The sequence below is a fragment of the Dendropsophus ebraccatus genome, chromosome 3, assembly GCF_027789765.1.
Source record: "Dendropsophus ebraccatus isolate aDenEbr1 chromosome 3, aDenEbr1.pat, whole genome shotgun sequence".
Lineage (NCBI taxonomy): Eukaryota > Metazoa > Chordata > Amphibia > Anura > Hylidae > Dendropsophus > Dendropsophus ebraccatus.
The window spans coordinates 199850651-199876879 of record NC_091456.1 but is presented as its reverse complement, the minus strand read 5'-3'; the positions used below and the strand labels follow the sequence as shown (position 1 = coordinate 199876879).

General features: G+C 48.7%; 1 long non-coding RNA gene across 1 annotated transcript; it reads left to right on the top strand.

The window, feature by feature from the left end:
* Nucleotides 1–5470: 5470 nt before the first annotated feature.
* LOC138786384 (uncharacterized) lies at nucleotides 5471–21720 on the top strand. The gene is made up of 3 exons (XR_011362216.1): nucleotides 5471–5629; nucleotides 15843–16013; nucleotides 21547–21720. It is a non-coding gene; the product is annotated as an uncharacterized lncRNA (long non-coding RNA).
* The last annotated feature ends 4509 nt before the right edge of the window (nucleotides 21721–26229 follow it).

The window sequence follows — 26229 nt, the reverse complement described above, 5'->3', positions numbered from 1 at the left end:
CATGTGGTGTATAATGTATAGTAACTGTATAACCCTGATAACACAGCAGCTGGATATGTGATATATACGTTACTGTACAGTATATCAGCATGTGGTATATAATGTATAGTAACTGTATAACCCTGATAACACAGCAGCTGGATATGTGATATATAAGATACTGTACAGTATAGCAGCATGTGGTGTATAATGTATAGTAACTGTATAACCCTGATAACACAGCAGCAGCTGGATATGTGATATATAAGTTACTGTACAGTATAGCAGCATGTGGTATATAATGTATAGTAACTGTATAACCCTGATAACACAGCAGCAGCTGGATATGTGATATATAAGTTACTGTACAGTATAGCAGCATGTGGTATATAATGTATAGTAACTGTATAACCCTGATAACACAGCAGCTGGATATGTGATATATAAGTTACTGTACAGTATAGCAATCAGCATGTGGTGTATAATGTATAGTAACTGTATAACCCTGATAACACAGCAGCTGGATATGTGATATATAAGTTACTGTACAGTATAGCAGCATGTGGTATATAATGTATAGTAACTGTATAACCCTGATAACACAGCAGCTGGATATGTGATATATAAGTTACTGTACAGTATAGCAGCATGTGGTATATAATGTATAGTAACTGTATAACCCTGATAACACTGCAGCAGCTGGATATGTGATATATGAGTTACTGTACAGTATAGCAGCATGTGGTGTATAATGTATAGTAACTGTATAACCCTGATAACACAGCAGCTGGATATGTGATATATAAGTTACAACCCTGTTAACACAGCAGCAGCAGCTTGTAGGTACAGGATGGAGCTGCAGATCCCCATAATGCAGTAGTGTAGTACAACAGGCTAGAATAGAGAAGCGGGGCTGCTGTCAGAGGTCTGTGTGGTCACATGACAGCAATGGGGAAGGTGGTGTGTTCAGCATGAACCAGATGGGATGTGGGTATTACCACTTCTGGCCACTGTGACAGATCTCCCCCAACGCCAGGGCCCACCCTGCACACAACACCTGCAACCAGCGCCCTGGGCCTACGCAAAGGGTTTTCTTTAGTTCCAACCAGAACATGTAGAGTAGGGACACAAGAATATAGCAGACAATGTCTAGGACCTCCTGGACGTGTCTCCAGAGCATCTGGATAAGCCGGATCTAGCAGGATGTCACCTTCCACCGGACCCGGCTTATACAGACGCTCCTGAGACTTCACGGCTGGAGATACGTCCGGGACGGCCGAAATGTCTCTTCTTATTTTAGTTCCAAGCGGCTGTACCTGGTATATCCAACAGAGGGCGCCCTCCCCCGCACTGGCGTCATATATATTCATAGCCATATATGTTGTTATACTTCGCTCTTGTGCCCGGACCTATTTATTAGCGCTTTCTAGAATCCCATAAAACAAGACCTTCCTTCCTTTTTGTGTGATTCTTATGATTTTAGCTTGTTTAGTTCCTGTTGGATATTAGTGCCTGTTATTTTAGCCCACACCTCAGAGCGGAGCACTCCCATCCATGACCATAGGGCACAATACCCACGTTCCACCACCGATTTATGGCATGCTGAGGAGTAGAAGGGGGTAGCATCATCCAGGTGGATACCCCGCACATTCCTCCACCTATATATGGGGTCCCCAGTGTGACTGTAGGGGGTAGCCTCATTCATGGGGCCAGGTTCCTAGGGGACAGCTTACGGGGGACTGTCCTCTATAGATGTTGAGGTATAATAGTTTTTACATGTAGGGTTGGGTATCTCCTGCTCCGATACACCGATACAGAAGACACCACCAGACGTTTAGGGGAAAGAAGTTCAGTTCATTTGTAGAATTTCCTGATTTTAGAAGATAAGACAGAAGAGGAAGACGCCCGCTCTTCTCACCAGTCGTCATCTCGGCAGCTAGCTGGTTTCCTGTGGTATTGATGTAGAACGTTGCTAAAGGTCTCTGACCAGAACCACTGTCCGAGACCCCCTCATCATGTCACCGGTGTGGCCGTGTCTGCTGAGTCTCGTCTGCTTGGTCCTATCGGGAGATGATGGCGGCCGGGCTGGGGGAGCAGGTAGGGATCTTCTCACACTGTCATCTCATATCATATTTCATGGTATGATGATCGGCTGATTCGGCAGATTATGGCTCCGTGTATTAGGGGTCTTAGGGTTATCTGTCTCTTTCTCTCTCTCTGTCTGATCTCCCACCTGGATATCTGTCCGATTTCCTCTCCTACCTTCCCAGTCTGGGTTTCCTGGTTTCCTCTGTCTACTTTTTGCCATGATTTCTCTCTTCTTTAGATACTCATCACCTGTTCTACAGATTCTACATGTTCTGGGGATCTGACTCCGCAGAACATCACTAAATATGACGGCCATTCCCACCTAACAAGTTGTTGCCCTCAGTCGTCCTAGTAAACCATGTAGTATTTCATTTACCATCTTTATCTTTAACAATCGCCACATCCAGGGAGTGACTTTTATCCCTATCGCATTCAAGAGCTTATTCTATCAATGTCCGTCATTGGACGTTTAGGACGTACTGTTTTAGCTGATCCTGTAATCCTGTCCACAATAGGAACACGTCGTCTACGTATCTGAACCAGAGCATGATGGGACATCTCAGCCTCATACATATATCTGCTCATAATCGTATTAGAGAAGCTTGGGGCGACAGGGGGCCCCATCATTGTCCTCTTCAGCATAAAATCATCATCTGCACCAAAACAAAAATAGATGTTAGTTACAATAGTTTCCTGCAGAGTAAGAAGTGAATCTTACTATGATGCAATGTAGCTTCTGTGCCTCCTCTGACTGCAAACATCCCCCATTCCTGAGTGAAAAAAATAAAAAATACAGGTACAAAAGGCTCTACCCCTATAACCAATCAAGTACTCCGATTTGTATAGCAAACAAAATGGTCGACATGTTTATGGATAAACTCTCCCTTCCTCAGAACAAATGTGCATGGGTAGGTAAGGCATAGGCAGGGTTTAAAACAGGTAAAAGCCGACCAGTGGGAGGGGGAGGGAAGGGGAAGGAGGCAAAACATAGAAACTATATACATGTAAACCCTAATATACGTATTAAAAGTGTACAACAAACAGAAATACAAGTTGAGATCTTGATGGGACCTGTATACAAGCAAAGGCCCTCGGTGATGTAAAGAATGGAGAAATGAATATGCCGATATTTTATTGTTGCCGGATGAAGATTTCTTGTCATTCTATAAAGCTTTGGACAAGTCATAGAGGTCCCCACATCTGGATCCGGATTAGAGATGAGCGAACCTGGAGCAGCTGGAGTCGATCCGATCCCGATCGCTCGCCATGTGATTAGCGGTGGCTGCTGAAGTTGGATAAAGCCCTAAGGCCATGTGGAAAACATGGATATAGTCATTGGCTGTATCCATGTTTTCCAGACAACCTTACAGCTTTATCCAAGTTCAGCAGCCGCCGCTAATCAAATACTGAACGTTCGGGTTCAGATGGACTCCAGCATGCTCCAGGGTCGCTCATCTCTAATCATGATTGATCAAAACTTTCTGAACCTTTAGCGGCTGTCTTTTATGCCACTTTACATGCTAGTATACATTAAGATATGTGTATAACACCGCACATCCCACTGTTACCAGGATTGTCTATGTAGATAGTTGCCAGGACAGGTCGAGGTGTGGTGTCCCACCACGGGTGTTCCTTGTCTCACACCTTTTGCAAAAGCTTTGCACTCTAAAGTAAGGTGGTGATGAGGTTGTATGTGAGTTTCACCACCAGATGTCAGCGTTTATGACTTTGTATGTATTGCACAGCTGCAGTCACTGAAGGGTTACTGATTTTGTTGTTATGTGATTCTGTGTACCAGTGGAGATGCTACTTTCATTCCTGGCTATCTCTATTCTCCTTTCTCTGCACACTCTCCTTTCCACCACTCACAGGGACTCTTACACACCCTGTAGGAAGTAGCCACCTTGGGAGCCGAAGTGTAGCGTCAGACACTTAGTTGGTTTCCTTCTGATTCTCCAAGGAGTAGGACACACACAGACCAGGCATCCCTGCATTACCTTTTTTTTTTATTTTAGAAAATGTTATTATTTGCAAATATCAATAACTAACTTATTCTCAAAAAAGGAGACCATACAATACATTTCCTCTATATCTTCAAACAATAATAAATATATATTCCCAAAATTAACAATTCTTTACCCCACCCTCCCCCAATCCCTGCTTTAATTAGCCAGGGCCTGGCTCTGCCAGGTTCCCTGTCCGGGACAGACCAGTTGTGGTAGTGGACAGACCAGTTGTGGTAGTGGACAGACCAGTTGTGGTAGTGGACAGACCAGTTGTGGTAGTGGACAGACCAGTTGTGATAGTGGACAGACCAGTTGTGATAGTGGACAGACCAGTTGTGGTAGTGGACAGACACACAGAGACTTTCTTTCCACAGCTATACCTACAGACACTATGCAGTGTTAAGTAACTGAAGGAGGACAAGTCAGAGATCACCCCAGCCCATGCCGAGAACCTTAACAGTGCAGGCTGGTATCCTAGGACTTAGGAACTGACCCGAAAAGCAATCGTAAACAAGGTCTACGTACTCGCAGAAACTCCTCTGAACTTCTCTAAACATCTCCACTATTCTCAACACTCAACTAAACCAACACTGCTACTCTGTCTGCACTTGAGCTCACTGAATCTGTGTTGAGAGGTATTCAAGTCTGATAGGTGACTTCTGGGATACAAACACCTATTCTGTACTGCAAGAGACTATCAGTAAAACCATTTTATTTATTCTACTGGGACTCAGTGATCCTTGCACCAGCACCTACACACAGGCTGCACACTCCTTGGGTTATTTACCCCTTTCTGTGGGTGGCGGTACCGACAGTCCGGGTGGGTCATCTTCCCACTCTGGACCACTGTGAGGGACCCATCACAACCCGGCAGGTCACCGACCATTGGGAAGGGAAGGTATACTATCCCACCTGTGGTGTCCTGACAACCTCCTAACCGGCTGGGCTATATTCCACCGACCATCCACCATAGAGCTGGCGTCACCCGGAACTCCTCAATAAGTGACCGGTCGAGCACACGTCACACACACAAGGACCTTGGCATGGTCATGATCAGCGGTGACGTCACAATCTACTGATCTGTATTTTCCTCTCATCCTGCAGCACAATGTAAGAGACCGAAGGACACTGGTATATACAGTATATCTGCAGATAAAGCTTCCTATGATGAGGGTGATGCGGTGACGGTGCAGTGTATAGCTGGATATCGCCCTGTATATAGCAGTATCACATGTATAGGTCCTGATCAGTGGGATGCTGCTCCTCCATGGTGTATCGGTGAGTAGTTATATAGATTTATTATACTGATTCCATAATCCATCCAGAGTATACAGAGGGATGATCAGCGGTGACGTCACAATCTGTATTCTCTTCTTATCCTGCAGCAGAATGTAAGAGACCGGAGGATACTGGTATATACAGTATATCTTCAGATAAAGCTTCCTATGATGAGGGTGATGCGGTGACGGTGCAGTGTATAGCTGGATATCGCCCTGTATCTAGCAGTATCACATGTACAGGTCCTGATTATTGGAATCCTGCTCCTCCATGTATCGGTGAGTAGTTATATATGATTTATTATGCTGATTCCATAATCCATCCAGAGTAGGGATCAGCGAACTTTTGAAAAGTTCGGTTCGGTTCGATCCGGCGAACTTTTGTGAATTTCGGATCGGTCCGAACCGAAAACGAACCTTGCTCTAACGGCTGAATAATTGCAGCTACAATAGTGGGAGTGTGATAGGGTATAAATAAAAAAATAAAAAAATAAATAAAAATAATAATAATAGGAATAAAATTAATAAAATATAGTGAATCAAAGTGCCAAAATAGTGAAAAAAATTATTGGAAAAAAAAGTTTACAAGGAGGATGCGGCAGCACTTGATTGCACCCAGGCCAGTATTGTTGAGAAGAGACAAGTCAAGAGCCAAGAGGAGGCAGCAGTAGATTGCTCGCCTCTCAGTCCAGTATTGTTGAGAAGAGACAAGTTGAGCAGCAGGAGGAGGCAGCAGGTGATCGATTCCAGGCCAGTATTATTGAGGAGAGGCTACTTGAGGAGGAGGCAGCAGTTGATCGATTCCAGGCCAGTAATATTGAGGAGAGGCTACTTGATGAGGAGGCAGCAGGTGATCGATTCCAGGCCAGTAATATTGAGGAGAGGCTACTTGATGAGGAGCAGGCAGCAGTTGATCGATTACAGGCCAGTATTATGGAGGAGAGGCTACTTGAGGAGGAGGCAGCAGTTGATCGATTCCAGGCCAGTATTATTGAGGAGAGGCTACTTGAGGAGGAGGCAGCAGTTGATCGATTCCAGGCCAGTATTATGGAGGAGAGGCTAATTGAGGAGGAGGAGGAATCAGTTGATCGATTCCAGGCCAGTATTATTGAGGAGAGGCTACTTGAGGAGGAGGCAGCAGTTGATTGATTCCAGGCCAGTATAATTAAAAACAGACTACTAGTGATCAGGAGCGGATTAACTTTCCCATAGGCCCCGGGCTGTTCACCAGTTCTGGGCCCCCCCACCCCACTGTAACTATGGCAGCACTAGCCTGGGCCCCCCACCCCACTGTAACTATGGCAGCACTAGCCTGGGCCCCCCCACCCCACTGTAACTATGGCAGCACTAGCCTGGCGTTCATAGTACAGGATAGATAATGTCATGATGTCCTGATTTGTGCAAAATTGCCATAAAAAACAGTGATTTTTTGCAAATCATGGCGGAAGTGTAGCCAGGAGACAGTACACCACTAAAAGGATAAGTCTTTTTGGGTGGTCATGGGCCCTCCAGGAGCTCAGGGCCCCGGGCTGCTGCCCAAAACGCCCCTATTATAATCCACTACTGCTAGTGATGATTATATTTCTATTTTTGTTCCTCGGCTTACAAAGTTCTGACAAACTAAATCTACTTACTCCTACGAAGCAGGTTCACTGGCCATGATACAATTGCATCTAGGGGGTCACATGATTGTTTTGAGAAACAAAATAACAAATGTATCATTCTTTTGTTCCTGTGTGTATATGCCAAGGTTATTTCTGCATTTTGTGTATGTTCACATCTGAAGAGTGAAAGGAATTCACTCAATTAGCTTATTTAGAACTGCGAAGGCAAATCGATGGAGGCAGATATGGTTATCGATAGATCACTCATCGACATTTATGGACTAATCTTAGAAGTAAGTATTTGATAACGCCTTGCCATTAATGAGTTAATAAATGTTGACATAGGTGGAGTTCTTACAGCTTACCGCTTTGTGGCTTATCATTGTGAGTCTGGGAAGCGATGTGTGTGACAGTCACTTCATGTATTTTTTAGAGTTAGTGTCAGGTCTGGTCTTCGAATATATCAGATATCTGTTCTCAATAATGCTTACCTTCTGTCCCGGTACTTTACATTGCTTCATTTTATATATGTGTTGTTAAAGGCTCTTTCCTTCCTAATTTCTCAATAACAAGTTAGTCACGAATGATCTTTATTTATGACGAAGCTAAATGTTTATTATTGATTTTTGCCCCCACCTATTGCCCTGTGTGACTACATTGGTCACCATACATTGCTGATAGTAGTTCACGTCCCTATGAATGTGTGTAATTACTATGGCTTGCCCATAAGGGTTAGCTCTAAATCTAAGTCACCTACACACTTACTAGCACGTGATGGGGAGGCCACTGCAAGGGGTTAATCTATTTCCACTCACTCAATCTTGCACTCACCTTCCACTCAGGTGGCAAATTGAGCATAAATCCCACCCCAACACAGTCCCAGCACCCCAACACACACGCTGCCACCACCTTTCAAATTAAGTGTGAAAGGACACTGTCACCCCACAACACCACTCACTGGCACTCACAGGGTTAAAACACAACATCCAAAGGCTATGGATTCTTAGAGCATACAAGGACCAAACTTATTAAAGTTTTAAGCTTTAATAGACAAAAAGGTCCAGTGCTTACAAAAATAAGGTAAATAAGATGACACACATACATATACATACATACACACATATACATACATACATATACATACATACATATACATACACACATACACATATATACACATACATACATACATATATATACATACACACATATACATACATACATACATATACACACACACACACACATATATACACATACATACATACACACACATATACACACACATACACATATATACACATACATACACATACATACATACATACATATACACACACACATATATACACATACATACATACATATACATACATACATATACACACACACATATATACACATACATACATATGCATACATACATACATACATACACACACATATACACACACATACACATATATACACATACATACACATACATACATACATACATACATATACACACACACATATATACACATACATACATACATACATATACACACACACATATATACACATACATACATATGCATACATACATACATACATACATACATACACACACATATACACACACATACACATATATACACATACATACACACTGGTACACACATACTTCACACTGCTGGGACACAGAATCCATAGTGGCAGGAAAACAGTCCATTTTTAAAGTTATGGGGGCATCAGGGCTGACCACCCCATCTCCTGTTACAGACATCAGGGTTCCTTGCACATCATCTGCCAGGCAAAACACCTCAATATGACAGTCAGTGTTTAGGGTACCCACCACCTCAGCCTCGGTGGGTTCACAAGCAATATCCTCCTTAGACAGTCCATTTAGATCCAGTGGTGTCTCCAGGGAGGGCTTACACCAGATGCTAGTGGTTGCAGCACTTCCCAGGTCCTTGGAACAGTCCCACAATCCTCCAGCATTTCCCACAGGCCCACATGTTGTAATATTACAGTCCTTGCCACCGGTATCACACAGTACCTGGCTGGTCCTGCTGATCTCCTCCTCAGGTGCTGCTGTGTTTTCCATAACTGGGGTCTCCACATGCTGGAGTGTCCTCGGCTCCACATTGGTTCCCAGCCACACACTAGTAGCCACCTCTTGTTCTGGCCCAGTCCTTGTAATAACAGTGTCCTCGGGGTTTAGCATCTTGGCCCGGCCTTTTTCACACACTTTGGTGAGTGCACATTTAATGGTGTCATAGTTCTTGTAAGCCTCCACAGGCAAACGAACCAAAGTTTCCAGCAGTTTTCCTCTGAGGCAGCAGACGAATTCTTGAGCCCATTTCTCCTCAGGCACATGGAATTGACAACAAATCTCTTCAAACAGAGGCCCCAGGGTGTGTAGGTCCTCACCTGCCTCCAGAAGGGGCAAATCATCAGGATGAGGCCCATACCGCTGAGCCCCCACACGGCTCCCGAGAATTTGCGTCATCCTCCTCTGGAATCCTCTGGAATCCTCTATCTCAGGTTGCACGAATTCCAGGCGTATCTGGGGCTCCAATATACTCAGATGCTGCAGGTACTTTCACAGGCAGAGATCCAGGCTCCTCATGGTTTAAAAATACAAGATAGAAAAGAAAAACAAGATAGGGGAGGGGAATACTGTTTGCTCATATGTCAGAAGTAAGCACTGAGTTAGTCCTTGTAGAACTGGTGTACTCCTCGCAAGGCTACTGCCAGTCCTTTAGCATACCTCCCAACCGTCCCGGATTTCGCGGGACAGTCCCGTTTTCGGGGTGCTGTCCCGCGGTCCCGGAACGGCCCCCCGTGTCCCGCAATATATGTGGCCCCAGCGGAAAAAACAATAAACCAGTAACTCACCTGTCCTCCGGTCCCAGCAGCTCCTCTCCCGGCAGAGCGCGCACTCCCGTCATCCTCCGGGGTATACAGACACTGACTGTGCCGGAAGTAATTCATATAGAGGCTGCAGGTCACTTCCGGCACAGTCAGTGTCTCTGTACCCCGCTGCCCGCCCCGGAGGATGACGGGAGTGCGCACTCTGCCGGGAGAGGAGCTGCTGGGACCGGAGGACAGGTGAGTTGCTGTTTTTTTCCGCTGGGGCCACACTAATGGGGGGTATTGGCTACTATGTGGGGCATATATGGGGCATTGGCTACTATGTGGGGCACTATATGGGGCATTGGCTACTATGTGGGGCACTATATGGGGGATTGGCTACTATGTGGGGCACTATATGGGGCATTGGCTACTATGTGGGGCATATATGGGGCATTGGCTACTATGTGGGGCATATATGGGGGATTGGCTACTATGTGGGGCATATATGGGGCATTGGCTACTATGTGGGGCATATATGGGGGATTGGCTACTATGTGGGCACTCTATGGGGGTTTGGCTACTATGTGGGCACTCTATGGGGGATTGGCTACTATGTGGGGCACTATATGGGGATTGGCTACTATGTGGGCACTCTATGGGGGTTTGGCTACTATGTGGGCACTATATGGGGATTGGATACTATGTGGGGCACTATATGGGGATTGGCTACTATGTGGGCACTCTATGGGGGTTTGGCTACTATGTGGGCACTCTATGGGGGATTGGCTACTATGTGGGGCACTATATGGAGGGATTGGCTACTATGTGGGGCACTATATGGGGATTGGCTACTATGTGGGGCACTATATGGGGATTGGCTACTGTGTGGGGCACTATATGGGGGATTGGCTACTATGTGGGCACTATATGGGGGCATTGGCTACTATGTGGGGCACTATATGGGGGCATTGGCTACTATGTGGGGCACTATATGGGGGCATTGGATACTATGTGGGGCACTATATGGGGGATTGGATTCTATGTGGGGGATTGGACACTATGTGGGGCACTATGTGCGGGATTGGACACTATGTGGGGCACTATGTGGGGGATTGGACACTATGTGGGGCACTATGTGCGGGATTGGACACTATGTGGGGCACTATGTGCGGGATTGGACACTATGTGGGGCACTATGTGCGGGATTGGACACTATGTGGGGCACTATGTGCGGGATTGGATACTATGTGGGGCATATGTGGGGGCATTGGATACTATGTGGGGCACTATAATGGGGGATTGGATACTATATAGGGCATTTTTGGGGGGATTGGATACTATATAAGGCACTATTCAGTCAGCAGCATGTGGTGACTGTAGGGGAGTGGCTATGGAGGGTTGCTATGGGGGCGTGGCTATGGAGGGTCGCTATGGGGGCGTGGCTATGGGGACCGCGGCGCACATGTCCCTCTTTGCTCTTTGCAAAAGTTGGGAGGTATGCCTTTAGTGCCGGGAATAATTGCTTAAACCAAGCACTAATGCTCTAATAGAAGTAAGAATATCCCACCGCTCTGCCCCAAATTGTCACCTACACACTTACTAGCACGTGACGGGGAGGCCACTGCAAGGGGTTAATCTATTTCCACTCACTCAATCTTGCACTCACCTTCCACTCAGGTGGCAAATTGAGCATAAATCCCACCCCAACACAGTCCCAGCACCCCAACACACACGCTGCCACCACCTTTCAAATTAAGTGTGAAAGGACACTGTCACCCCACAACACCACTCACTGGCACTCACAGGGTTAAAACACAACATCCAAAGGCTATGGATTCTTAGAGCATACAAGGACCAAACTTATTAAGGTTTTAAGCTTTAATAGACAAAGAGGTCCAGTGCTTACAAAAATAAGGTAAAAAAGATGACACACATACATATACATACATACACACATATACATACATACATATACATACATACATATACACACACACATATATACACATACATACATACATACATATACATACATATACACACACACATATACATACATACACACATATATACACATACATATACATACATACACACATATACATACATACATATACATACACACATACACATATATACACATACATACATATACACACACACACATATATACACATACATACATACATATACACACACACATATATACACATACATACATACATACATATGCATACATACATACACACACATATACACAACATACACACATATACACATACATACATACATATACACATACATACATACATACATACATACATGCAATAACAGTATAAAATAAAAGGGAGAAATAAGCAGAAACTAAAAGGGAGAAATAAGCAGAAACTATCTAACACTTACAATAGTTGTTGCCTTCCCAGGGGGTAGGAGAAATCATGGATCGCAGCTCAGTCAGACTGACCCCCTGCACTGCCACACAGTTTTGCTGTTGGCACCATGTTTTATACAGTCAAAACTCTGCTCATATTTCCGAGCCGCCCATCAGGGGATTAGGATAATGAGTTGTCTCTGATTGGCCGCCCAATAGGTGATTAGGATAATGAGTTGTCTCTGATTGGCCGCCCAACAGGTGATTAGGATAATGAGTTGTCTCTGATTGGCTGATTAGGTGATAATGGGGAAGCACCAGGGACACCTCATTGCATGTGTCCTGTAATAGAACCATTGTCCTATGGTTGGGGGGTGTTGAGCTTCAGTGGCTCTATCCATTCTTTGAAGTAGATAAGATCTCCAGGTTTCCTGAGACCCTCAATAACCCCGGCCTGGTGTTTCCTGACCAGAGACCCTCAATAACCTGCTCAGAGTTTATGATGTTTGGACAAGCCAAGGTATAGTGAGTGGAATACACAGAACAGTCTGTAGTGTTTCACTGTCATAACCACATATAATATAACTACACACTCATGAATAGGGACAGGGCCATCCATATTCATCACACGCACTATACATTTATATTTGTTAGGGTACAAACACACACACCGTATACGCAGCAAATACACAGCAGATTTGATGGTGCAGATTTGATGCTGTGTTCAGCTATTTAGATCTAATCTGCTGCGTATTTGTTGCGTATTTGCTGCGTATCGCAGCAGTAAATAGGCTGCATATACGGTGTGTGTGTTTGTACCCTTAGGCTATGTGTCTGTGTGAAACATAATGCAATGTATTTCCAATTGTAGCCAATGTGCCGCTAATTATGTTTGATTCGCTATGTTTGTGTAATATCTCTTCCAGGAATTTTCTTTGTTTGATCACATGTTGCTGAGAAACGAGGGTGTGACTTATGGTTTGTGTTAGCGAGCTGCCCGTGCTGCTAACTCACTCCCCCCTCCCCCCTCCGGGTTGTGGTGTCGAATTCACTATTACGTTATGTTTGAAATATTTGAGGCTTACACTATGACCACATGATGGGAGTAGTTGTGTACTGTGTATATGATATGGGCCGGCAGCAGACATCATGGAGGGAGAGGGAGGAGGGAGGGAGTTAGCAGCACGGGAAGCTCCATAACCCACCCACATAAGTGACGTCATATTTAGTCAGCAACATTGCCTCTAAGGGTACAAACACACACACCGTATACACAGCCTATTTACTGCTGCAATACGCAGCAAATACGCAACAAATACGCAGCAGATTAGATCTAAATAACTGAACACAGCATCAAATCTGCACCACCAAATCTGCTGCGTATTTGCTGCGTATCTGCTGCGTATTTGCTGCATATCTGCTGCGTATACGGTGTGTGTGTTTGTACCCTAACAAGGAAAAAGCCTCGACTAGCTATTACCTTACCAAGCGAGCATTGTTTGCAAGAGGTTTATATTATTTATTTATCTTTTTATTAAGGTCCGTGCTCGGCCACTGCTATGGGACGGCCCTGCGCCGGGGTACACAAGCCGGCTAAGGCGGAGTGCCGCATGGAGGGAGGTTGCCCGGATTGTGTACCCAGGTTGGGACAAGCATAGTAGATTACAGAAGTTGATCATTGGTAAGTTATTGACCCACTATGTCAAACAAGAAACTCTAGTGTTATGGTCACCTGACGCTCATATATCACTAATGTCTGTACGTTTTTTGCTTTCAGCCAAACATGTGGAGACCAGGTGGTCCAGTGTGAGGGACAGATTCATCAGGGAGCGACGGCAGCTGATGAGGTGTGGGGCCTCACAAGAAGAACTCGGCTCTTTGCGTTTTGCCCCAATGCTGCGTTTCATTTTGAATTCCAGCAGACGGCGCCAGTAAGTGTGTGTGTTCATTGCATCTGTCCATGCTAGGATCAGATGATGAGAGTAGTAGTTCAGTCTGTTATGTGTGCAGACATATAGACATGTGTTATGTAGACAGAGATTATATACATCGAGCTTCCTGCAGGGGGACCTATATATTTCTGGAACTGGATAATAATAAAGTTACTAACAATAATGCTCCCCCTGCTGGACACTCAATATTCTTTATAAATGCAGCGTGCCCTAACTGGATACTAAAAATTGTTTAATAAGTCGATGATGTAAGACCTAACTACAAAGCACGGACAGGATAAATGGCGACAAATGTGCCCCAATAATTACATATGACCTAACAATGTCCCACTCATTTCTCAAGGGAGATTTTTAGGGAGCCAAGGGCTAATTAGCGCCAGATGTGAGAATAAATGACTATTTCTTTGCAGACAAATTATTTTCCCTGAGCATCATTTTTGGGGAGCAGTGTGTGAATGTTGATCCATAGTCTAGATTATGCACAAAGGTAAGGCTAACACCAGGGGCCCCATAGCAAACTTTTGATTACCCCCCCCCCCGACTGACCACTAAACGGTCAAGTGAAGTCATAGCTACATAACCTCTAGCTCTGGTCAGGAGTGCTTGCAGTTAAAGGGACATTTGCAAAACCCAGGAGACCAGCAGGGCCACCCGGTGCTGCAAGTGATGACGGCTCAGGGGGCCCAGTGTATTGCAGGAGCAGGCCATGGGGCCCCCTGATGCGGTGGGCCCCATAGCAGCCGCTATGGCTGCTATAGTGGTAGTTACGCCCCTGGCTAACACATTGGACATACTGGATAAAAAAGGACACAAAAAGCCTAAGTAAAATCCTGCATTGGATGCATATTGGTTCTTGAGAATTGTTACAATGCTGCTAACATGTTGGTAATAACAGATTTTGTCCACTGTTCATTTGTCAGCAGAGATGAAGGAGCTGAACAAACAGCAGAGGCCTCAGCGGATGAAGAGAATGAAGAAGCTCATCTGAGGGAGGCGCGCACCATGACTCCACCACCAAGAGGCCAAGAGGGCGGTGTGGAGCCTGGGCGGGGAGACCAACATCTGGCTTGACGTTAAAGAATAAATTGTGGGCGTCCGGCCTGCACTCCCTCTTATACTAAGGTTGTTGTTGGCATAAATGATTGTGATTGGTGGTCACACAGCCTCTGCCCCCCCCCCAACCACTATCCTGTGCTTTATACTATTTTGAGCATGTAATAAAGATATTCTGTGATATATCGGTGTTTGACTATTTTCTGGATATCACAAGTTTTTTACTTCCTATCTCGGCCTATCTCTCTCTCCCTCTCTCTACCTCCCTGTAGCTATCTACTTGTTTGCCTATCTATCTATGTGCTTTCCCTCCCTAACTAGCACGGAGCTCCTCTCTCTCTGCAGTCTAGACACACAATGAGAAAGAGCATGGCCGCTCAGGCACTTCCTGTTCCTGGAGTGACGTCACACACCTTGATATTCACATAATAACAGGATAAAAGGGATTATAGGAGTAATAATCCCTTATATCCTCTTCCATTCTGTGAAAACAATACAGTTCTGCGACGCCGTTGCGGTTTTAACAAACTTTGTCACGAACCTTTTGCAAAGTTCATAACGAATCTGGTTCGTAACGGTTCGGTTCGCTCACCCCTAATCCAGAGTATACAGAGAGATGATCAGCGCTGACGTCACAATCTACTGATCTGTATTCTCCTCTCATCCTGCAGCACAATGTAAGAGACCGGAGGACGCTGGTATAGACACGGGATATGGATATAAAGCTTCTTATAATTGGCTTGAACAGGTGAAGGTGCAGTGTACGGCTGGATATTACCCTGTGTATAGCATTATGACATGTATAGGCCCTGATCAGTGGAATGTTGTTCCTCCATGTATCGGTGAGTAGTTATATAGATTTATTATACTGATTCCATAATCCATCCAGATGGTGTCAGAGAGAAATCTGTTCTGTAGAACCAACCCCTTATATACAGTTATACTGTATATATACCCAGTGGCGGATTAAATGTACCCTGGGCCCCGGGCTGTCCACCCAACCTGGGCCCCCCCCCCCCCCAGTCAATTCGCCCACATTATAATCTGCTACTGCGTCCCCCCCCCCCCCCCCACTGTCCCCAATAAACACTGCCTGCCTCCCCTCCCTGCTGGCCCCAATAAACATAATGTTTGGTCCCTTGCTGCTACCCCCAGTAAGCATTGCCCACCCCACCTCCACAGCCCCCAATAAACATATCGCCACCTCACCTGGTCCCCGGATGTTGCCCCCCCCAAGGTCACAGCAGCACAGAGGATGTCAGGAGAAGAGGGTGCTGATCTTATAGGAGAGGTCCAAGCAGCACAGAGGATGTCAGGAGAGGAGGGTGCTAATCCTATAGGAGATAGTCCCCCTTTATAGATGGTCTCCCTCTTTCCCCCTTATAGATGGTCCCCCTCTTTCCCCCCTATAGCTCGTCCCCCTCTTCCCTGTCCCCCCTTATAGCTGGTCCCCCTCTTCCCTCTCCCCCCTTATAGCTGGTCCTCCTTTTCCCCCTTATAGATGGTCCCCCTCTCCCCCCTCCCTCATAGATGGTCCCCCTCTCCCCCCTCCCTTATAGATGGTCCCCCTCTCCCCCCTCCCTTATAGATGGTCCCCCTCTCCGCCCTCCCTTATAGATGGTCCCCCTCTCCCCCCCTTATAGATGGTCCCCCTCTTTCCCCCCTTATAGATGGTCCCCCTCTTCCCCCCCTTATAGATGGTCCCCCTCTCCCCCTCCCTTTATAGATGGTCCCCCTCTCCCCCTCCCTTTATAGATGGTCCCCCTCTCCCCCTCCCTTTATAGATGGTCCCCCTCTCTCCCCCCCTTATAGCTGGTCCTCCTTTCCCCCCCTTATAGATGGTCCCCCTCTTCCCCCCTCCCTTATAGATGGTCCCCCTCTCCCCCCCTCCCTTATAGATGGTCCCCCTCTCCCCCCCTCCCTTATAGATGGTCCCCCTCTCCCCCCTCCCTTATAGATGGTCCCCCTCTCCCCCCCTCCCTTATAGATGGTCCCCCTCTCCCTTATAGATGGTCCCCCTTTCCCCCCCTCCCTTATAGATAGTCCCCCTCTCCCCCCCTCCCTTATAGATGGTCCCCCTCTCCCCCCCTTATAGATGGTCCCCCTCTCCCCCCCCCCTTATAGATGGTCCCCCTCTCCCCCCCCTCCCTTATAGATGGTCCCCCTCTCCCCCCCTCCCTTATAGATGGTCCCCCTCTCCCCCCCCTCCCTTATAGATGGTCCCCCTCTTCCCCCCCCCCCTCCCTTATAGATGGTCCCCCTCTCCCCCCCCTCCCTTATAGATGGTCCCCCTCTCCCCCCCTCCCTTATAGATGGTCCCCCTCTCCCCCCCTCCCTTATAGATGGTCCCCCTCTCCCCCCCTCCCTTATAGATGGTCCCCCTCTCCCCCCCCTCCCTTATAGATGGTCCCCCTCTCCCCCCCTCCCTTATAGATTCTCCCCCCCTCCCTTATAGATGGTCCCCCTCTCCCCCCCTCCCTTATAGATGGTCCCCCTCTCCCCCCCTCCCTTATAGATGGTCCCCCTCTCCCCCTTCCCCCCTCCCTTTATAGATGGTTCCCCTCTCCCCCCCCCCCTTATAGATGGTCCCCCTCTCCCCCCTCCCTTATAGATGGTCCCCCTCTCCCCCCTCCCCCCCCTCCCTTTATAGATGGTCCCCCTCTCCCCCCTCCCCCCCTCCCCCCTCCCTTATAGATGATCCCCCTCTTCCCCCCCTTATAGATGGTCCCCCTCTTCCCCCCCCCCCTTATAGATGGTCCCCCTCTTCCCCCCCCCCCTTATAGATGGTCCCCCTCTTCCCCCCCCCCTTATAGATGGTCCCCCTCTTCCCCCCCCCTTATAGAGGGTCCCCCTCTTCCCCCCCCCTTATAGATGGTCCCCCTCTTCCCCCCCCCTTATAGATGGTCCCCCTCTCTCCCCCCCTTATAGATGGTCCCCCTCTTCCCCCCCTTATAGATGGTCCCCCTCTTCCCCCCCTTATAGATGGTCCCCCTCTTCCCCCCCTTATAGATGGTCCCCCTCTCCCCCCTCCCTTATAGATGGTCCCCCTCTTTCCCCCCCTCCCCTTATAGATGCCCCCAGTGAGTAAATAACACAAAAATAACAAAATATAACTCACCTACCCTGCGTTCCCCCGTCGATCCTCTCTCCGTCTGATGCGCGGCTGCCGGGGGTGTCCGGTCCTCTCCCCGGCAGCGCGCGCGTCACACAGCTCCTAGTGCCGCCTGGGCCCTGACTTCCGGTACGTGCGCTCCCAGTACCAGAAGTCAGGGCCCAGGCGGCACTAGGAGCTGTGTGATGCGCGCGCTGCCGGGGAGAGGACCGGACACCCCCGGCAGCCGCGCATCAGACGGAGGCAGCCGGAGACTCTTGTGACCGCAAGCGAAACAATGCTTGCGGTCACAAGAGTGCAGTGGCGGGCCGGGCCTCCCGGGCGGCATTATAATGTGGGCGGCAAGGCATGGGCCCCCCGGAGCCTCGGGCCCCGGGCGGCCGCCCAAACCGCCTACATTATAATCCGCCATTGTATATACCATACACACATATATCTATAGGCTCTGTGATGGTGGGACACTACCGATATCCACAGCAAACAATGGACGGCATTACCGCCTCTTGTGCTGCCTGTCAGCGAGTCCTAGAGGTGTCAGCTCCTCCCCCCTCCTCAGTTCAGCCCTGGGGAAGGAAAGGGGGGGGGGGGCATTTATCAAGACTCGGGTTACTAGGAAGCAGTGTATTACGGCATAGAGCAGTTCAGCGCTCCTACCAAATAATATTCTATTGTGAATACAAAAACATCATACAGTGACTCACAGGTGACGTCTTCTTTGATCTGAGGTGTCACTTTCCTTTTCCTCTCCATCTGGCCCGGACCACCATGACTGTTTCTTCCAGCTACAATTCTTCTCCCAAACTTTTCCAGAAACTTCCTTCCCCTTTTCCCACTCTTATGATCCCAAACTGTGGTAATTATGCTGTTTGGTGCAGTAAAGTCGGTAGGTATGGGGGTTGCCCCCTGTATGTAGGATCCCCTACTGTGCCCCCATATACGTTACTTCTGCGTGCTGTGATCATCTAGTGTGAATTTATCTATCTATTTATAGTAATAATGTCTCCTGCTGTACATCCATATAGAAATGTCTCCCTGTGCTCTTCCTCATTGTAATAATGTCCCACTGTGCTCTGTCCCCATAGTGATGATGTCCCCCTGCATTGCCCCAACACAAAAACAAACCAAAATACTCACCTAATCCTGGCATGGAGCTGGTCTTCCTCTCATCTGGCTCTCTGCCCTCCTTTCTAGCTCGTCAGCTGGAGGATCCTTCTGCTAGAGAGATTAGGGGGTGATGCTCGGTGCAGTGATGGGGAGTTCAATGGGGTTTGCAGGGAGAGAGGGTTTGGTGGGTGCTGGCTGGTGCCGAGATTTAGCCCAGAGCTCAGTGGGGTTCGGGGGAAAGGGTCAGAGCATTATGGGCCCCTGGGTAGAGCTGTGAACTGTTGCCCCCTCCGCGACCCCTCCCATCTTCCAAGCCACATCTGAAGCCACCCTACTCCTTCCCCCGGACCTGCCCTACATATAAGTCAATCACCCCCAATAGTGCCTCATAAAGTAACCATTCCCCCCATAATGCCCCATACAGTAGCCTGTCCCCCTATAGTAGCCTATCTCCCCCATAATGCCCCATATAGTAGCCTGTCCCCCCATAGTGCCTTATATAGTAGCCTGCCCCCCCCCTTAATGCCCCATAAAGTAGCTTGCCCACCCTCCCCCCCATAGTGCGAGAAGGCCGGGCGCTGTCAGGCGCCGTCGGGGCGCCCCCTAGCTGTCAGTGCCCCGTGGGGTGGCCCAGCCCGGCTGTGTGTGGAGTCTCCAGCCATAGACTTTCCATACTGTGGAGGCTCCAGCCATAGACTCTCCATACTGTGGAGGCTCCAGCCATAGACTCTCCATACTGTGGAGGCTACAGCCATAGACTCTCCGTACTGTGGAGGCTCCAGCCATAGACTCTCCATACTGTGGAGGCTCCAGCCATAGACTCTCCATACTGTGGAGGCTCCAGCCATAGACTCTCCATACTGTGGAGGCTCCAGCCATAGAATCTCCATACTGTGGAGGCTCCAGCCATAGACTCTCCATACTGCGGAGGCTCCAGCCATAGAATCTCCATACTGTGGAGGCTCCAGCCATAGACTCTCCATACCGAGGAGGCTACAGCCATAGACTCTCTATACTGTGGAGGCTCCAGCCATAGACTCTTCATACTGTGGAGGCTCCAGCCATAGACTCTCCATACCGAGGAGGCTACAGCCATAGACTCTCTATACTGTGGAGGCTCCAGCCATAGACTCTCCATACTGAGGAGGCTCCAGCCATAGACTCTCCATACTGTGGAGCATCCAGCAATAGACTCTCCATACTGTGAAGGCTCCAGCCATAGACTCTCCATACTGAGGAGGCTCCAGCCATAGACTCTCCATACTGTGGAGGCTACAGCCATAGACTCTCCATACTGTCAGGCTACAGCCATAGACTCTCCATACTGTGGAGGCTACAGCCATAGACTCTCCATACTGTGGAGGCTCCAGCCATAGACTCTTCATACTGCGAAGGCTCCAGCCATAGACTCTTCATACTGCGAAGGCTCCAGCCATAGACTCTCCATACTGTGGAGGCTCCAGCCATAGACTCTTCATACTGTGGAGGCTCCAGCCATAGACTCTCCATACTGTGGAGGCTCCAGCCATAGACTCTTCATACTGCGAAGGCTCCAGCCATAGACTCTCCATACTGTGGAGGCTCCAGCCATAGACTCTTCATACTGCGAAGGCTCCAGCCATAGACTCTCCATACTGTGGAGGCTCCAGCCATAGACTCTCCATACTGTGGAGGCTCCAGCCATAGACTCTCCATACTGCGGAGGCTCCAGCCATAGACTTTCCATACTGTGGGGGCTCCAGCCATAGACTCTCCATACTACGGAGGCTCCAGCCATAGACTCTCCATACTGCGGAGGCTCCAGCCATAGACTCTCCATACTGTGGAGGCTCCAGCCATAGACTCTCCATACTGTGGAGGCTCCAGCCATAGACTCTCCATACTGAGGAGGCTCCAGCCATAGACTCTCCATACTGCGGAGGCTACAGCCATAGACTCTCCATACTGTCGGGGCTACAGCCATAGACTCTCCATCATTCCTGTATCCTCTGTATATGTGCCGTCCTCTGCCTGATATGAAGCGTCCTGGATATACAATCACTGTCCCTATAGGACTTTGCTTAGGACCCTCCACCCTGACCTATGGTGATGAGTTCAGACGCCGCCGATCCTCCTGTATATTACAGTAACATGACTGACCTATTACCTGTATTCTGCAGAACAATGTAAGAGACCGTCCATAAGTAACATGAAGAACGTCCGGCCATACAGGGATTATTATTACCCGGATGACACGATCACATTACAGTGTAATCCCGGATATTATCCCTCATCTACCACAATACAGTGTAAGGATAATGGAGCCCGGAGTGTCTGGACGCCTCCTGCTGTCTGTATAGGTGAGTACAACCCCACCCAGTGTCACCGGTCATCTATATACCTGTGTCACCTGTCATCTATATACCTGTGTCACCTGTCATCTATATACCTGTGTCACCTGTCTTCTATATATCTGTGTCACCTGTCATCTATACACCTGTGTCACCTGTCATCTATATACCTGTGTCACCTGTCATTTATATACCTGTGTCACCTGCCCTCTATATACCTGTCATCTATATACCTGTCACCTGCTCACACTCATCTATATACCTGTGTCACCTGCTCTCTATATACCTGTCATCTATATACCTGTCACCTGCTCACACTCATCTATATACCTGTGTCACCTGCTCTCTATATACCTGTCATCTATATACCTGTCACCTGCTCACACTCATCTATATACCTGTGTCACCTGCTCTCTATATACCTGTCATCTATATACCTGTCACCTGCTCACACTCATCTATATACCTGTGTCACCTGCTTACACTCATCTATATACCTGTGTCACCTGCTTACACTCATCTATATACTTGTGTCACCTGCTCACACTCATCTATATACCTGTGTCACCTGCTCACACTCATCTATATACCTGTGTCACCTGTCATCTATATACCTGTGTCACCTGTCATCTATATACCTGTGTCACCTGTCTTCTATATACCTGTGTCACCTGTCTTCTATATATCTGTGTCACCTGTCATCTATACACCTGTGTCACCTGTCATCTATATACCGGTGTCACCTGCTTACACTCATCTATATACCTGTGTCACCTGCTCACACTCATCTATATACCTGTGTCACCTGCTTACACTCATCTATATACCGGTGTCACCTTCTCTCACTCATCTATATACCTGTGTCACCTGCTCACACTCATCTATATACCTGTGTCACCTGCTCACACTCATCTATATACTTGTGTCACCTGCTCACACTCATCTATATACCTGTGTCACCTGCTCACACTCATCTGTATACCTGTGTCACCTGCTCACACTCATCTATATACCTGTGTCACCTGCTCACACTCATCTATATACTTGTGTCACCTGCTCACACTCATCTATATACCTGTGTCACCTGCTCACACTCATCTATATACCTGTGTCACCTGCTCACACTCATCTATATACCTGTGTCACCTGCTCACACTCATCTATATACTTGTGTCACCTGCTCACACTCATCTATATACCTGTGTCACCTGTCATCTATATACCTGTGTCACCTGCTCACACTCATCTATATACCTGTGTCACCTGCTCACACTCATCTATATACCTGTGTCACCTGCTCACACTCATCTATATACCTGTGTCACCTGCTCACACTCATCTATATACCTTTGTCACCTGCTCACACTCATCTATATACCTGTGTCACCTGCTCACACTCATCTATATACCTGTGTCACCTGCTCACACTCATCTATATACCTGTGTCACCTGCTCACACTCATCTATATACCTGTGTCACCTGCTCACACTCATCTATATACATGTGTCACCTGCTCACACTCATCTATATACCTGTCACCTGCTCACACTCATCTATATACCCGTGTCAATGATTTGATTACATCATTTACCTGAAGAATCCGTTTCCCGGCTCGATGTTTGTTTGGTCAGTAGTTGCAGGGGTCATGGTCCGGCCGCCTGACGGAGAGGATGCTGGTTGGTTGAGCTCCGCACCCAATAATTAGCGGCTACACCGAACATTTACCAGCTTCCAGTTGCTTCCAGTTGTTACCACAATCCTTGTGTATGATGTCCGCCAGGAGAAAGCGCACAAGCAGGGAAACTCCATCAAATTCTACTGCACCTTGACGTGGGTAAAACAGACCCACCCCACTCCCACGATTCCAACCCACCACCCTGCTGGGCCCCAATTCCTTCCCCAAGAAACCACCTTGAAACCTGTTTGGATGCAATGGCCACAGCAGCCTTTTATGAACAAATAAACATACATAAAGCAATGATAAGCGTACCGAAACATACCCGTAAGGTGATATATGAAGAACATTAACAATATCCTGATAAACACTGCCAGGAGGGGTCCTTGAAGCTCCAAAACCCCACTGCTGCTCAGCTTTACCCCACATGAAAAACTGCCCCCCGCCGCCCGCTACGGGCACAGGAGCCCTCCTCAAGATAATGAGCAGGTGATTAAGATCCACATCACTCCCCGGGAGACCCCACACTGACGGGAGACCCCCACACTGACGGGAGACCCCCACACTGACGGGAGAGACCCCACACTGACGGGAGACCCCACACTGACGGGAGACCCCCACACTGACGGGAGACCCCACACTGACGGGAGAGACCCCACACTGACGGGAGAGACCCCACACTGATGAGGGAGACCCCACACTGACGGGAGACCCCCACACTGACGGGAGAGACCCCACACTGACGGGAGACCCCCACACTGACGGGAGACCCCCACACTGATGGGAGAGACCCCACACTGACGGGAGAGACCCCACACTGACGGGAGACCCCCACACTGACGGGAGAGACCCCACACTGACGGGAGAGACCCCACACTGACGGGAGACCCCCACACTGACGGGAGAGACCCCACACTGACGGGAGACCCCCACACTGACGGGAGACCCCCACACTGACGGGAGACCCCCACACTGACGGGAGAGACCCCACAATGATGGGAGACCCCCACACTGACGGGAGACCTCCACACTGACGGGAGAGACCCCACACTGACGAGGGAGACCCCACACTGACGGGAGACCCCCACACTGACGGGAGACCCCCACACTGACGGGAGACCCCCACACTGACGGGAGACCCCCACACTGACGGGAGAGACCCCACACTGACGGGAGAGACCCCACACTGATGAGGGAGACCCCCACACTGACGGGAGACCCCACACTGACGGGAGACCCCCACACTGACGGGAGACCCCACACTGACGGGAGAGACCCCACACTGACGGGAGACCCCACACTGACGGGAGAGACCCCACACTGACGAGGGAGACCCCACACTGACGGGAGACCCCCACACTGACGGGAGACCCCCACACTGACGGGAGACCCCACACTGATGGGAGAGACCCCACACTGACGGGAGAGACCCCACACTGACGGGAGAGACTCCACACTGACGGGAGAGACCCCACACTGACGGGAGACCCCCACACTGACGGGAGAGACCCCACACTGACGGGAGACCCCCACACTGACGGGAGAGACCCCACACTGACGGGAGAGACCCCACACTGACGGGAGAGACCCCACACTGACGGGAGACCCCCACACTGACGGGAGAGACCCCACACTGACTGGAGGCCAAATATTACACTATTCCCGTATGATCCAGTACATCAGGCAATTCCATTACAATACCCCCTGATATTACTTCCTGAAACCAACCCCAAGGACCCCCGTACCCTCCGCTGCTGCTATGACAAAACAAAAACCAAAGAACCCCGATCAATATATAAAGGAAGGGCAAACGGGATCGGCTCTCTCCTCATGAGTGTTACGTGACGAGGGATACGGCCCTATTTAACCCCTATGCTCCTTTCCAACTCCTCCCCCATGCAGTTCCCACTCTCTTCTCCCTTCCCGACCAAGTTAACCCTTTCCTGGCTGTTTACCCCGTCATGGCGGCCTAGCGATATCCTGGGGGTCACGTCCAGCCTGACTGGAGGACAGAGCTGATCCAAGATGGCGCTGGCGAGCCAGCACGAGGGTCCTCTGCTCCCCAGCAACTTGCACAGAGACATAGGTCCCTGTCGGAGATTCATGAGCGGGTAAGCAATGCTCTGGCCACCCTGTTAGAAGATCGGCCTCCATGAGTGATGAGGATGAAGCGTGACCCGGCCATAGAGAGTTCACATTATGCAGGGGACACAACATGGCGGCTGTCCCCTCGGCTAGCCCAGAGAAGCTTGGGGAGGAATCTAGTGAAGAGGGTGAGGAAGTGAGTAAGCCGGGTGACTGCTGTGCCGCTCTTTTATTTGGTCATTTCCCTGAAACGGTTCCGGGATTTCTTCAGGGATATGATACAACGGTGCGCTCATTTTATCATGAGGGATTTGATCACGTACCTGATTCTATCATTTCCCTACGACATATACACTTTCTATTCATCTGGGTGTCTTTCTGTTACCAATAAACCTTTTTGGCATCTAAAACTGGTGACTCCAATCCCCACAATGCACCTTGTGGCCCCAGGGTAACTTACATTCTGGAGGGCACCTGACTGAATATGGAGGGTGCACACTGACTGCTTACGGCACCTCCATAATTAAGAGCAAGGGGTTAACTTCCAGAGAATTGGTTTGTGCCCCCCCCCCAGTTCCCTTTTCTTTGGGCCAGTCCAGTGGTCCCCTACCTGATTGGTAACTGACGGTCATGTGGAGTTCCTCAGCCTATGTTTGTAGTTTAGGCTTATAGCCCTATGGCCACGGTCATTCTCCAACCCCAGTTATAACCGAGTTGCGTCACCAGCATCCTCAGTCCTCAGTACCCCCTC